This window comes from Anser anser (assembly GCF_964211835.1).
Source record: "Anser anser genome assembly, chromosome: 5".
In the NCBI taxonomy this organism is placed as follows: domain Eukaryota; kingdom Metazoa; phylum Chordata; class Aves; order Anseriformes; family Anatidae; genus Anser; species Anser anser.
The window spans coordinates 31,074,772-31,080,937 of NC_139725.1; positions in this window are offsets into that span (position 1 = coordinate 31,074,772).

Genomic DNA, 6,166 nt, shown 5'->3' on the forward strand with positions numbered 1-6,166 from the left:
GTCACCATACATATTTGTATTAAGACCGCAGTTGTTCTTGACGTTTTTGTTTGTAGTTGTGAAGTGTCAGAGGTCACTGTGGTTGTTCATTGAAGAACGTTGTGCTGCTGAGTTGGCCAAGCAGAGAGGCTCTTCTAACTTGGAAACTAGGAACTCTAGGACAATGACCCTCTGGCATGCTGCTAGTAGTGATCTGCATTTGAAAAATGTTGTTTATTTTTTTCTAAAGGAATACTCATAATTCTCATAACAACCTTTTGATTCTGGTGTTTATCCTCATCTGAAATGTTGTTAGTGAAGCACAGAGAGCTTAGTTCATGTATTCAAGATCAGGTTGGTGCTGAAAGGCTGACAGAGGTGATGCTCTGTGCTGTGCCCCCTTGCTATTGAAGACCAAAAGAGGAGCTTCTAATTATCAGAAATGAGAAGTGATGGCTGAGTGTTATCTGAGCAGGTGGAAGCAACATAAAAAACTTAACACAGATCTCTCTTCCCAACAGATTTTGATTTTAAGTTCACCTGGAAGAATTCTGGAGTTTAATGTTTTGTCCATAGAGTAAGCCAAAACTAATGCCTAGATGCAACAAATAATCAAAGCCAAACTTCTGGGGCTCACTTTCCTAGGTAAAAAGAATTATTGTATCCTTCCACCTACGTTAATCAATAGTTGGATGCTTTTTTTTTTTTTTTTGGAAAAACGATGCTATTTACTGTGCATATTCTGGAAATTTAATTAAAAAACCTTAAGCATAAAGAAACAGAAAATACTCTGTGCTGTCCACTTGGCTTCAGCAGGTACAGTATGCTTTAATTAATAATGATGCATCTCTGCAAGTCAAGAAATAAAACACAATCCCCACTATCAACCCTTACATTAAATTTTCAAACCATCCATTCAATATTAACTAAATATAGCTACAGTAAAATAAAGAAAAAACATTTGTTTGTTTATGCTCCCTCAACCATGCAGGACATTATTCTGTGTTTTACCTCAAAGATTTCCTTTCAGATTCACCTGGTTTTCAAAGGCAGAGTTTGTCCTGAATATGCATATCAGCATAGAAAGTGGCTGTATTTTATCAAATTCAGCTGCACTTTTCCTGCTGAAGCATGTTCAAAAGCCAACAGATCTATTTTTGTGATTCATTGCAGTCCATTCTGCTGCTGTTCAGTTGAAGGAAGCTATTTTTGTAATTATTCAGAGGCAAATTTATCAATTTAGTTAGTAGTGAAGAAGTTCCAGATATCTCTGTGATGAAAGTTGATAAATGGATCCAGAAGAAAATTGTTCCTCTATAAAAGGGAATGAGCTGGCATGGGAAAGGCTTGCACAAAACTCTGAAGAAGCATCACAAAAAAAGAAAAGCTGTGCTATGAAGCAAGAGAAAGACAAAGATTGTCTTTTGCATATGTTGAGGCTTTTGCATGTAAGTTATTTGGGATTGTGTTAATCAACCTATCATATTTATTATGAGAGAGGTCTTGAAATAAAACTGGTCTCAAAACATTAGTTGGATCTTTGTAGCCACCTCAAAAAAAAAAAAATCAGGTCAAGACTGAAAGATGCCTGAGAATATCCCTCCTGGCTGCTTGCAGGAGATTAAACTTTATTTTTCTAAAACGTAGGAAATTTGCCTGTCGTCAAATTTAATTGTAGTGACCATTAGAGGAAAACCCAGCCAGCATCCTCATGTGTGGTCTGCGACTCCATCTGCCTTGTGGGGTGAGCACCAGTGTCCCCCTTCCAGAAAGGAGGACACCAGCAAACCCTACGTTGGTTCTCAAGCCCAAGGGCATGCAACTACTTGTCGCTGTATTTAGCATAGAAGTCTTCCTTCTTGGACTGTTAAAGATCCGGAGAACAGTGGGGGAAATATGTGGATTTTTTGGATGGTCTTGTGGCAAAGGAGTTGATGGTGACAAACCGCCCTTTCTGACTACTCCAGCCAATACAATCAGTGAGTCTAAAATCTCTAGCCTTTTGACGTATTCTAACAGAGCTGTTTTTATATTCTTAATTTTAAAAAAAGCTCCTAAGTTGTTAGAGGAGAGGGAAGGTAGCTCAGTGGCTTTCCAGAAGAGTTCAGTGACGTGACCTACGATGCTCCAGGTGTCCCAGTGATGGAGGATGGCTGAGCCCTCCAGACCCCGCTCCTTCCACAGGCTGGAGCCCTGCCAGGGCGTCTGTGGGCAGGGGACCACAGCACGGGACATGGCTCTGAGGATGGTGACAACTGGGCCCTGCTGGGGCGGTGGCCTTGCCCTGGGATGGGGTGGATCAGGGTGCAGAGGTGCGGCTGCAGCCTGGGGCACACTTGCAGCACTGGATGGCAGTGTTACACAAGTTCAACCAGGTCTTCTTCCTTTCAGGTTTGGCAATAAAGAAAACGTGTCAGGCCTGCGACTGGAGATATGTATTTGTCAGAGGGGACATCTGTAAGTACTATTGTGACATATTCTTTGCTCTTCTGAACAGATTCCCTTCATTTCCTTCTCCCACTCTCTCTCTCTTCTTTTTTTTTTTTTTTCCTTCTGGCTACTTTCCCATGGTTTCTTTCCTCCCAGCTCTTTTCCTCAGAGTGTTTCCCATGCCTCTTCTGAGCTGACTGGGCACTGGAAAGGTCGCAGAGCTAATCAGCAAGCTTTGCCACTTGAAAAGCAATATATAAAAACCCAGCAACCATAAACCCAGCAAAAACAGTCTCTACTCTTCCTTCCAACTCTTTAGCTTTAGGCAGAATGGACCAGGAGGAGGAGAGTGCATTGGCACCAGCCTGATGTACGTGCATTCAACAACAAGCCTGCCAGGACCAAATATACTGCAGGGAAAATATGGAATTTGTACAACTGACAGTTTACTCCTGTTAGGGAGTTTGCCTGTCACTGGTAATGGCACAAAGCAGTGATTCCAGGGTAGATACTAAGCCAGAGCAGTGTGTGTGTGTGCAATACCAGCACAAATCTGTGCGATTGCTCTGTCGCTCCGGAGATGTGTGCAGCGTATAGCTTTGGCAGGGAGCTGTGAAGTCAGTAAAAGTAGCTTTCTATGTACCATTGTGGCTTTGTTCCACCCGCCTGGATCCTGAGCTGGGATTTTTCTCCTGCTTTTCATCTCCTTTCTCATTGTAATACCAGGGTCACACTTTAATACAGCAAATATAATTATAGCACAGCTACGCAGTGTGACTCCGTTTCATGATACCTGTAATTACCATTCGTTCGTGTAGCTAGCAGGTTAGTTAATTCAGTGAACAAATTACTCATTATCAGTCTACTTTCTGAATTAGTATCTCACATTTTAATTGCAATGGTACTTTTTGCACGTATATCCAAGGGCTTACTGTGTGACAGCCATTTGCATTATGATGTTATTTGCATTATGAGCTTATGATTGGGTTCAGCCTGTGTACAAACATATGGCATTTATTTGCATGGCAGTAGTATGTCAGGTTAATTCAAAAAGTTAAATCAATATCCACATTAGTAACGTACACCTATCATTCCTATGGGAAATCCCTGCCCTGCTGAAACATGCCAGTACTCCAAGGAGTTTGTTCTGGGGCTGGCTCTTGTTTTTACTAGCCTCCCTGTTCTATGTGCCTGGCTATAGAGGTGATCCAGAGTTGCCTGCAGAGGTGATCCAGTTGCCTGCATTACAGGTGATTAGCAAGGCTTGCAAACCATAACAAAGCCTTGGGATTGGGAAAAAAGTCACAAAGGGCATAGCTGTTCTGCTTCCCACCCCTTCCCTGGGGTGGGAAGCCATGGGTGTTCTTCTGCTGGACTCAGAAGGGCTTGGCTTCCACTCAGGGATTATGGCTTCACATTCCCAATGCTGACGTTAGTTTGATTTATTTTTTTGTTTGTATTAAATAAAAGTTTTTTGCCCACTTTAGTGGGCAAAAAGAATCACGCTTCAAAGGGTTCTCAGGCTGATGTCCTGCAGCCGTTTGATGTTAGAAGGTGGCAGGAGGCAGCTCCCTGCTTCCTTCCTTCCCCTTCTCTCCTGCCTTTGTTCTTTATCCCCAGATAAAGTTGCCGGCGGGAAGCAGCAGCAGCAGCTCGGCCAGCGCTGGAGGTCTGCTCTACGTCGCTGAGGTGCTTCTTCAGACAGCCTGGAGCTGCTGCTGCATGGCCAGGCCAACAAGTCTCTTCCTCTGCGCATTTCATCTGCTTGATTACCTACTCCCATGCAAGGACCTCCTTCCAAGGCCTGTGCACCTTGTTCTTCCCTTCCCTTGCTATTCCTTCTTCCCTACCCTCCTCTCACTCTTGCTCCCTGCCACCTTCCTGAGCTTGGTGTCAAATCCAGTGCAGCAGGAAGGGTTGACAGTGCACAGTTCCCACACAACTGGCTGGGACCACAGAGCTGGCAGAAGTCATTCTGCCTCAGACCTCTCCATTCCGTCTCCCTCAAAATAAAAATGTTTCATTGATTTTCAGGGAAAGAAAACCAAACCAAAACAAAAACAGAGAAAGAAGTATCAAAGCCAAGTAGAAAGCAACAGCAAGACAATGAGAGTCCTTTCCAGCTTGTATGCCTATTGTTTCCTGTACTCTCCCTTGTCTCCCTGTTTTTGTTCTTTACATCCTTTCCTCTCATCATTTTCTCTTCCTACTTCCCAATCTCCCCTTCATCTATCTATGCTCTTCTTTGTAACCTAGTGTTGTGCCCCTGGGGAATTGCCTCTGCACGTTAGAGGAAATTGTCACTTGGTTTATATTTCTTTGTGGGTCTGTGACTGCAGGATTTTCAGAGGATCTTGGAGTAAACAGGCACTCACAACTCTTTAAAAAGCATCGGGAACTCAGCCCCTACATCTCCTGGGATTCTGGGACCCTGTCTGAAACAGAGGTCTGCAGGTGCTGTGACAGCACTGGGGAAACACAAACCTCTTCAGCTTCTTGTGCCAGAGGCCTGGGCTCTAGTCTGGCCTTTTTGTGTGGTGAGGACAGGTCACATGGCGTGTGGGGAAGAGGAAGGGGCACTGGTGGGAGAGGTGCCCTAGGCAGTTATTAAACCGTCTTTGTACGTGTACAACAATTAAGATAATTATATCTCTTTGAGTAAGAGGCCGTTTGTGTGCTTTTGCTGTTTATATGTATCTAGAAGGAAATTACAGGCAAGTGCCTGCCAAGTATATCCCTAGAAATATTTTTGAAACTGTCATCCACAGGCATTGAATACCAGAGGCTGTTTAATCTCTCGCCCACTCTCTTTCTCTTTCCAAGCCCCCACTTCCCACTCTCTGGCCTGTTTTTTGTAGGGAAAGGAGTTCAGCTTTTTATTGCAGTGTAAAGAATTAGACAGTTGTGTTTGAGAACATGCAGGACTCCAAAGGCGTAACCGCTGGGTTGCCCTCACTTGTTGATAAAGCAGCACCAGTTTGATGCAGAGTGTGGGACCAGTGCAGCGCTCAGATGCAGGGACACCCTTGGGGACACTCCCAGTCCCTAGGGAAGGTGGCTGGTCTGTCTGCTGCCCTCAGCCAGCAGCTGGCAGCACCTGAATCTGAGCCCCCACAGGCACTGCCACCCTCTCTCCTGCCATACGTGCGCTGTGAGGTGTGGGATGCAGAGGTGGCTATAAAGAGCCCTGCAAAGCCTCTGGGTGCTCAGTGATGGAAAGCTTCCTCTCCCTGCAGAGACAGGAATGGTGGCGCAGGTATGTGGGAACCTTCCTCTCCTCTGCTCCCACTCACGGGGCTGAGAGATGAAGACAAACAACTTGGGTGCAAGGAACTGGAATATTGCAGAGGGAAAAAAATCTGCTACCACAGAAATGGGACATGGCATCTCTGGGGTACGCTGCTCTTGGAACATCATATATCACTTTTATAGTGGCCTTTTAAAAGTGGCCTGTTGCAGTCATGGGTACTCTGGTCCTCTTTTGTCCCATCACTAGTCTAGCTGATTTTTGGATCTCCTGTACTGTGAGGCAGATGGATTTTTGGAATGGGTATGCTTAGTCTATAGTCATCTTCTTTATTCATGATTTGCGTTCAAGTGGCTGTTATGAGTGACCTGTGAAAATGAAATGCAGAAGGAAATCTACAGAGAAACATGTAATGAAACTGAGTCAGGTTCATGGTACAAACTTAGCTAAAAATCTGTTGAAACTGTCCAAACAAGCCCTGTACACCAAACTAATCCATGTCTTGCAGTG